Below are 10258 nucleotides of genomic sequence, written 5' to 3'. Positions count from 1 at the left end.
GTGTGTATCCCGGCTTCCCAGCTTCAAAGAATCAGTTTGCTCTTCAGAATAACAACCTCCTGGAAAAACATAAACTGAACTTTTAAAAGCTGAGTGGTATTTTCATCTTGTCAGCTTTAAATGAAAACTCAAGAATTCAAAAAATCATCTGAAAACATGAAACTTCCTCGTTCTATAAGGATAAAACTGAATGCCATTCTTACTTACTCCTCATTCGTAGAACACTCTGTGGACACTAACAATATTTTAACAATATTTTAAATCTATTTCTTAAATATAAACTTTATATGTAAGAATATATGGATTATTGTAAAGTCTTCAGGTGTTCTAACACATACATATCTCCACTATGAGGATAAGTGATTAAGGCTTTTGCATGTTTAGCACCTTCTGTGACTTAGTAAATCTATCTTGTAGAAGAAACCTAACTTAATTTTAAGAAAATCAAAAAAAGAAAGAAAAAATAAAAGAAAGAGGAAAATCCCTTTTAAGGATTTTTTTTCTATTTTTCTTTCCCTAGCCACCCAACAAGAAAAGGAGTTGGAGAAAAAAAAAAACATAAAATTAGGAAAACCTTTGAAGAATAAACGTCGACATTGCCCAACGATCTTGGTTTTAGTGGGTTTTTTTTTTGTTTTTTTGTTTTTTTTTTTTTGTAAGCCTATGTGTTTCTAGAGATGTATGACAATTGCTGATGGGCTCTTGTCTGTACCTGATAGTTAAGTGTTAATAGGTACGGAGTTAATCAGTAATCAGGAACAGGCATTCCCTTTGTTTTTAAACTTCCTCATTGATGAACAAATTACAGATGTCTTTTGTGGAATAATTGTTCATAAGTGAAACCCCAGCCCTCTAACACCCCTATTTCCAATGAGTCTGGGAAAATTGGAAGCAGCATCCCCGTCCCTGGCATCCATCCTAAGCCCCTTCCCCCTGGGAGTTGCCTTGGTTCAGACTCCACCTTGGGGAAGCCTGCCAAGTCCTGACCCCTCTCCAGGAAGGGTCAGAACCACTCTCACAAGCCAGTTAACATATGGTCCCAGGTTTTGCATGGTCTCTCTTTGTCTCCCCACCCTCCTCCCAGGCAGAGACAGCTGCTGGTCTCAGAGAGGTGGTGGCGGGCCATGTGTCAGCAGCCAGTGGACCCCAGGCAGAGCAGGACTCTTGTACCTGAGCAATGGCTGGTCCCATTCAGAGAGACACATGGCGGGCAGGCAGAAGACAGAAACATGGATAGACACGACATGCAGAGTGAGGTTGAATGTTTATTTAGGGGGTTGTGTAGGGGAAAGGGTGAAGGGGAGAGAGAGAGAGAGAGAGAGAGAGAGAGAGAGAGAGAGAGAGAGAGAGAGAAGGGGGAGCCGAGAAGTGGGGAGTGAGGCAGAAGCAAAGCTGTCTCTCTGAGAGAAAGATGGAAAAGAGAATGCACTCAAGCAGGAAGCTGAAGATCAGATTGCCTCCATGGATGGGGGAGGGAGTGGGCGTGGCTTGACTCTTAAAGAGACAAAAAAATATTCCCAAGGTCTTTCTTATATTAAAAAGCAGCAGATTAGACACCACAGTTAGAAGGAATTGGGGTGGCGAATTCTCAAAACTGCTTCCTGCTGATTTGTGGGCATTATCCTTGGGGGGCAGGGAACCTGAGAAGGCTGTGTGCAGGAATCTGAGAAAGCTATGTGCTGGCCACATCCTGGCATAGTTGGTCTGTTTGCTTCTGGCCGGTGTCTATGGCATGGAAATATCTGGTATCTCTTATCCTGTTTAAGGTATTGTCAGAACAAAGAACAAAGTTAAATTAAGGGAAAAAAAATAAGGACGAGGGAATTGAGGGGGATGTATCTGACCTGTTTAAGTTGGATTCTTTAATTCGGCTCACTGGAACTCTCAAGAACATTGCAGTCATTAAACGTGAGCATCTTGGGTTTGGTGTGATCTGGTCTAATTGGAGTTATTTTGCGTGGGTGGAGAGGATCGTTTTAAGATTTTTCTTAACAGATGGAAGTTTCCTATCAAAAGGTTCTGTTTTTCCAGCAGGCACAGGGCCCAGGCCCACGTGCTGGAAAACACCCTTCCTGTGCACCTTCTCTGCCAGACTGGATCAATGACTTCCTCTCGGTGAGTTCCCCTTTTTGCTTATGCTGGTAGGGTACCCAGGGTGACCCATTCACTTTTGGGGCTTTCCACTGAACTTGCACATCCATGTTCACCGTGACTATACTCACAAAAGTTAAATGGAATCAAACTAGATTAGATGTTCATCAATAGTTAGATGAATAATCAAACTGAGATATATATGTATGTGTGTGTATGTATGTATGTATACACATATACGGGGGGGGGGGGCGGGTTGAGAGAGAGATTTTATTCAGTTGTAAAGTAAGTATAAGATTTGCAGGACATGTTCAGTCACCCCAGTCAGGATATAGCTGAGGAACCCATCTTTTATATTTTCAAGTATGCACTTTTACAAAGAGCTTTGTAATTATCATCTTACATGTCACTTATTCTTCCTATATGCCAAGAACTGTGCTGAACACTTTACACAGATTATCTCATTAAAATTCTTAAATCAGCCCTGTGAGACATACAACAAATTGAGGCTAAGGGGAGGTTTCTCAAGGTCACACTGTTGGTAAGTGGAAAAGCTGAGATTAGAGACTAGGTAAAGCTCATAACGTGAATGGTTCATTCATTCCTCTGACCACCCATTTATTATTTAATCCATTCAAGGATTCATTGAATCGATTTTATGGGACAGATACAGTCTAGGAATTAGTTTCAGCATGGCTGTTTCTGGTGGTGGCTCTATGACTTCTTTCTTAATCAGCCTCCTTTTCCCCAGCATTCAGTTTAGTTTTCCCTTCCTAACTCTGCTCAAGACGCAGCAATACCATTTTTGGGTATATATCCAAAGGATGCTCAATCGTGCCACGAGGACATGTGCTCAACTATGTTCATAGCAGTATTTTTTTGTCATAGCCAGATCCTGGGAACAGCCTAAATGCCCCTCAACCAAAGAATGGATAAGGAAAATGTGGTACATTTAAACAATGGAGTACTACACAGCAGAGAAAAATAATGACACCTTGAAATTTGTGGGCAAATGGATGGATCTAGAGACATCATATTGAGTGGGGCAACACAGATCCAGAAAGACAATTATCATATGTACTCACTCATAAGTGGTTTTTAAACATAAAGCAAAGAAAACCAACCTACAAATCACAATCCCAGAGAACCTGGACAACAATGAGGACCCAAAGAGAGACTTACATAGATCTAATCTACATGGGTAGTAGTAAAAGACAAGATTTCCTGAGTAAATTGGGAGCAGAATAGGGTTGAACGTGAGGAAAGAGAAAGGGAGGGGAGTGGAAAAAATGTATAGCTCAATGAAATCGGTAAAAAAGGAAAAAAAATTGTTTGAGGCTACATTCTTAACCCAATTAAGATTGTTTACAAGATCACATATGGCAACAATACATTGTCCTTATTCTAAAATGGTTTGAGATATTGCCAAGTTTTTTAAAAGTAGTTATTGTTTTCACAGGATGTAAGCAATAATGTGAAAGATAAGAAGAGATTGTAAAATGACCATCTGTGACTCAGAAATTGGGGATTGTTAAGACTAAAATCTAAAAGCTTTTCTACTCAGATGATGACATTTATATGATACTCTAGACTGGGATATACCTTTTTATTTGGTGCCTTTAAAGCCTTCTTGGTCTGAAATATTCATGAGTCAATGAATAATGAACTTTTGAGTAATTTTTCTGTATAGAAGATCATCCCAAGCTTCATCATTGTGATAGCCCCTGATGGGTTCAGAATATAAAAACAACATATGCTTGTTGTTTGACTTTGGATACTTTCTTCTGTTTTGTGACAGGATCATTTGTCACCATATAATAGGCTGGCCCAGAACTCATGATCCTCTTGCCTCAGTTCCCTCACAGCTTTTGTTAGCATTATATATTATAGACCCTTTTCAGCACACCCAGAGGAAACAATAGGTCCTTAGTCAAATAATGATCTGAATTTTATTCCAACCTTAGACCTTACTTACTTTTTATATTGTAGTAACCTATTTCTTTAAAATTTATTAATTCTGTAATTTAGTTTCTTCGTCTTTGTCCATATTCTGCTACCTTACTTCTACTTTTTACTTCTTAATATTGAGAATTGGACCCAGGACCTTGGACAGCATGAGCCCACAATCTTTCACTGAGACACAACCCTTTCCTGTCTTTCCAGTTTTTCAACTGACTCACTTGCTCCCAAGCATAGGTATATGACTTTCAGAAAAATCAACTAGAAAAGTCAGTAATTTTTAGTTTACTGTCATTTATGATCTTCTAAAACTGTGCCCACTAATAAATAAATTCTAAAACTTATATTAGAATCCTATTTTAGTATGGTAAAGACAGGTTACATTATGATCAAGAATTATGTTTTTGGTTCCAAGTTTTATTTTTTGTTAAGAATCACAAAAAATAAAAGGAAGAAAGAAAAACATAAGTCAAAAATAACAAAAAAAAAAGAAAATGTCTAAGTAAGAGAGTGGCCTGTGTTGTTAGATACCTTAGACATACAGGGCCCACCTCTGTCCCCATTTCCTGACTACATTGAGGTCCCCATGGCTGATGTAGTTAGTGCACTTGACTTTTCCTCTTCATGATAGATTGCTTTGGGTACTTTGTTGAATCTCAGAAGTCCATAGTTGGTAAAGTAATGACTTCTGGCTGCATTTGAGCCTTACCCACACACCTTATCTCTTCTTCCAGGTTAGACGACTTTATAACACCCCAGGCTGACTTGAGATCATGTCTGGATTTCTTTATGTTCAGAGCTTCCTGAGACTTTAAATGTCTAACTCCTGATGTGGCTGTTATTTCTGCTACTAGCCTCTTCCCTCCCTTTTTATCCATAGCAGAGCCACTGACAGTTCTTCAGCATTTCCCAGAAATGTTCAACAACTTGCATCTGTCTTGGCCTCAGGGCAAATGAGGTGACAAGTTTCTGGGCAAAGAGGTGAGTGATGAGGTGTTAGAATAACCCTCAGAGCTCATAACCCTTGAGCCTTCAAGGGCAAGGGGAAACGGGGAGGTGGGCCACGTCCTTCCTTACCTGACAGCCACCAAGAAGAAAAGAGTATTCTCACAAGCAAGAGCTCCAACCAGGTGCCATAACATGGGTTCCAATCCAGTTTCCACACCATCTAAGCCCACACACAGTTGGATCTACTCCCTGTGATACCTTCAGGTCCATCTTGCACAGCAGTGGGACTAGGCTAAGTACAAATCCCTGAGCACAGTGCTTTGCTGATGTCATGCTAAGTCTTTTATGCATTGCATCCATTTCTTTTTGTCACACAAGTATAGTAATACCTTCCTGCCATGTGAAGGTGAGGACAGCACATAGCTTGTCTGTTTGTGAGTGGTTCCTTGCCCCTTTTAGGTTAACTGTGGCCCAAATTCATAACTCTCTTCGTGACTCAGATAGCTGATATACTGCCCCTATCTCTTCTGTTCCATCCTGTGGTAGATTGCTTCAGATCAGATGTGATCTATAATCTCAATAGCCCCCTGCCAGGGACCCATTGTCTCCTCCTAAGGAGTATTAACTCAAATTGTAATCATCTTACTACATGTTCTGGGAAGTTAGGTCCCCTAGAAGCTTTCCTGACCAATACCAGGAGAGGTTAACTCCTTTCCTAGGTCAGGAATAGGATTCTTACAGCAGCTACCCCCAACATAGGAGCTATGCCCAGAAGCTTGTACCTCTCAAGGATCCTTTGTCCTATGGCAAGCACTGAGCAACTCCCACTGCAGGGTCACCTGTACAGGAATGGAGGTTGAACCGAAGCCTCCTCTTTTCCTGGAGGTAAGGTATCCCTTGTCCTCCCACCAAGCTCATACTCTTGGGTTTACCCAGAGGTTCTAGACTCCACCAAGGAAATCCCATATTCCCCATCCTAAATCTTTCTTATAGGTTTAAATGGGAGCCTTTCTCACCTAGTTTTCTGGAATCTTTCATGTTCCAAGGTTTATTCTTGGAAAAGTTGGGAGAGTCGGGGAAGAGATCCCTGGTGGAGATCAACAGGAACTGGCACAAAGAGGGAGAAACCCAGGAGTCCTCCATCTTACTGCCTGTATATTGGGATGGGACCAAGCTCCAAGACAAGGGATTAGTCTCCTTGAAATTCAGAAAGTGGGGGTTGTGGCTTCAAGAGAAAGATACAAAGGAAGATTCTGTCAAGTCTCTCCACGGAATGGGACGTCCAGGTCTACAACAGGGCTACTTTCACAGTAACTCAGAAGAAGCTCAGGCTCCTTCCTCACATGAGAGCTCTTAACAAAGAGCTTGGACCACCTTCAGACTCAATGAAGCGAGGAACAGAAGTGGGTGTCACTTTCAGACATGGGTTCCTTGAGAACAGAATATCTCAAGGCTTTTCATAGGCAGATCCTGCATCTTCCTTGCTCTCAGAACACGGATTCATACACTCCCATCACTATCCTCTCCAAATCCATACCCTTTTCTAATTCAAGGGACTGATAAATTCACTGGAAAGAAATAGAGACTGACAGCAATGAACTGTTTTAAACTCTTCTTGGGCAGGACTGTAAGGATGTAGGCCTTACTCTTCTTAGAAATAAGTCTGGATGTTACACAGAGATACCCTGTCTCAAACAACAACAACTACAACAACAAACCCTCACACAAACAAATAAATAAAAACAAAAAGAGAAAGAAAGAAAAGAAAAGAAATAGAACTAGGTCTGGAGTCTCAAGAAAATAATCACAAAGCCATTTTAGCAAGGCAAGAAGTTTGACTTGCGCAGAATGGCACATAGCCGTGCCCAATCAAAGTCAAGAACACTGAGCAGAATCCCATTTGGTTTTTGGTTTTTATTTCTACCACAAAAGGGAGCCTGTGCCTTAGCCTGAGGGGTCAGAGCTGGGCCTGACATGATTATCCACTTGGGTAACTTGAATGGCTTAGCTGGTAATTGAAGCACAAATTCTGAGAATACCATGCATCGTGGAACACACATTTTGATTTGAAGAAGTGCTGGCCCGGGGGAAATTTCAATTTTTTTCAAGTGGATTCTCTGTTATTAAAAAAAAAAAGACTTTGTCTTATTTAACCCTTTAATAAAGACAATTTGCCTTATTCGCATTTCCCACAATCCCACCAAGCTGTGGTTCCAGTTGCAGAAATGATTGTACTACTCAGAGCTGGAAACCTCAGGCTAGGCAATTCTGAGACCTGATTCCTGAGCTTCTCTTCAAGAAAAAGGAAGCATTTGTGTAACTAACAAGATTTAAGATCCTTACGCATTTTTTATTTTGACGCAGGCTTTCATGCTGCCTCCCAGATATGCCTTGAACTCGTGCAATCTTTCTGCCTCATCCTCCCATAGTCTGATATTACAAACATGAGCCACCACACTTGGTTTAAGGTCAGGGACCATCTTAAATGCAGAATGCCTAGCATACCCAGTCTTTAATGGGGGGTTCAATAAATTCTAACAAGAAAAATTAACACAATAATAGTTATAAGAAATCCTTGATATGATATTCAATGTTAACAACTTGGGCCTTTGGTGTTATATATAGTCAGTCATCACAATGTTTCTTAAATTGTTAGCATAATTACTACCATTTTAGAAGTAAGAACACGGAGATTCAGAGAGGTTGAGTAACTTGCTCACAGTCACACTGCTGTGAAGTGGAAGGGCTGAGATTCAAATTCATGAAATCTGGCTTTAAAAACCTGCCCTCTTAAGCTTGCTACCATAACCAGAGCAATGCAAAACTAAAATTATACCTCCACTGCTTCAGGTCTCAGTTACTATGTTCATCATATGTGAATAACAATGCTACATGCTTGCACAGCATTATGAGACATAGTAGCTAGCATGTAAGAAAGTATCTGTCACATAGTGGGCATTAATGTCATCTGCCTTTCCTTTCACACCAATCAGAACAGGGAGGAATGAGGGGACGTGGAATGAAGGCATAGTGGTAGAGGAGCTAAACAACAAAGTTTCAGGGGCAGATGCTTCTGTTCCAGAAACTAGCCACGAACAGCCTGCAGATAGGTGGTCAGCATTGGGAAGACTCGAGTCATGGCCTCAGCCACCATATTCCGTAGTCTAAGGTCGGGGAGGTCCATAGGTAATGACCAGGACTGTTGAGTCAAATCAGAGGATCCAACCCTTTATTCAATTTCTATATCGCTTGGAGCTGATCATCTGACTCTGGATACAATTCCTATAGCTGAGGGGGTGGGTGCCTTGCCTGGTGTCCATGAGCTTTCTTTAGCTGACTACGTATGACTCCCGGTCCCAGAGATGGACTTCAGCTCCTTTCAAGGAAGGATTTCCCAATAGAAGGGAAGGAGTCTGAATCTGATGGTGAGCTCTCCATTTTTTTTTTTAAAAAAGTGTGTTCAGGTACTGTTAAACACAGGCAGAGGCCCACTGCCCCGGCAACCTCCTAAATCCACCGCAGCTATTTATTCAGGATCCATTGGCTGAGGCAGAGTGGAGGGCAGTGGAAAGCACGGAGTATTGTCCTAGTCTCCAGAAAGGGCAGGAAAGGTTTGGAAGGGAAAGCCTCACTACAGGCCTAAGTCTGCATGGTACCAAGAGGAGGTATGTCTCCCATGTTCTGGAAATGATGCAGACTTGAATGTTGACGTCAGAGACCTAGTTACAGACAATTGAGAAGGGGATTAGCAGCACATTGCTCTGTTGAGGTTAGGTAGAGGAGAAAGAACACCAAGAGAAAGGTGCCACTCCTGCCACAGAAAACTCGGTGGAGAAGGGGCATTTAATCCAAGCAGATCTATAACAAGTGCGGCCAAGAGGAGTTGGTAACATGGAAGACAGCACCTGGCATACAACAGGCACTTAGTAAGAATAAAGACTTAGCAGGGACTCCCCTCCCCAGTCTATGGAGCGCAAATGGAGGGCCTCACAAAAGAACCATGAGGCTGAGTACAGGAGCAGATACAACATGGCCCATATCTAGCGTGAGCAGACAGATCGGGGTAGAAGAATAACCTACTCATAAACAAAAGCATAGCCTGCTGAAAAGGGCACTGAGAGCCAAGATTAGAAGGCAGAGTCCCAGTATACAGATGGGCCAACTGAGTTCAGCTAATGGAAAAGGACTGGCCCTGGAAATCTCTGCACATGAAGCTAGAGGAAAATGTAGGCCTGGCTACAATGGAGCTAAAATCAAGAGTGAATACACTCAAAATATGCACCAACAACCCAGATAACCTCTTAGTCCCAAAGGGTTCCCAGGCTGTTTGGTGTGGTAAATTGACTCTAGCTGGAAGCCTGACTCTTCCCATTGTCTCCCTCTCCACACCCCTTCTCTCTCTTTCTCCCTCCCTTCCCCCTTCTCCTCTTTCCCCTCCTTTGCTATCTTCCCAGAACCCTGCCCTGCTAAAGGGAGGAAAGCATCAAAAGTAAATGCCTTATTACAAAGCAGCCTCTGTTCATTGCCTTGGCTGTTGTTAGAGGGGCAGGGAAAGGTTCTGCCTCTGTGCATGCTTGTATGGGCTCAGGAGGGTATGGATGAGGCAAAGTTTGGGACTCAGCTACACATATCTGTCTTCTCTTTGTCTCTTCACATTCAGCATGAAACCTAGAAATTAGAAGTGCACAGTGAGATGCACCATGTTCACCAGCACTGTCAGATAAATAGCAACCGTATTTTCAGGTATGATATATTCCACATGTTGCATGAGATATAGATATATATTTATATGCACTTTATCATTTGGCACAGAAACTTAAATAAGTTTCCTCTAATTTGAAGTCCTACAATGATCTTCTCTTTTTAAAACATTTCTCCACCCCCCTTATTGAAAACAGATTCTTTTCAAGTTCACTATAATCTGAATACAATTTCTCCTGACTCCCTTTCTCTACTCCTCCCAGCTCCACCCAGTCTCTTTCATCCAGGTCCACTTCCTTTCTGTCTCTCATTTTGAAAAACAGGCTTCTAAGATATAACAACAAACCACAACAAAATAAAATATAATAAAACAAAAATAAAGAATAATGTTTATTATTGTATCTTGCATTCTATTTTCTCCACGTGCTAAGTGCTGAGATTGTAAGCATGAACCACCAGTCTTGGCTAAGAGGATTTGGGGGGTGGGTTCTATTGTTTTTTAAATTGATCAATTTGTTTTTTAAATTTCATTTTACATTCCAACCACAGTTCTCCCTCC

The sequence above is a fragment of the Microtus oregoni genome, unplaced genomic scaffold, assembly GCF_018167655.1.
Source record: "Microtus oregoni isolate MIOR12 unplaced genomic scaffold, Mior012 000050F_003, whole genome shotgun sequence".
Taxonomy (NCBI): domain Eukaryota; kingdom Metazoa; phylum Chordata; class Mammalia; order Rodentia; family Cricetidae; genus Microtus; species Microtus oregoni.
This window is presented reverse-complemented; position numbering follows the sequence as displayed.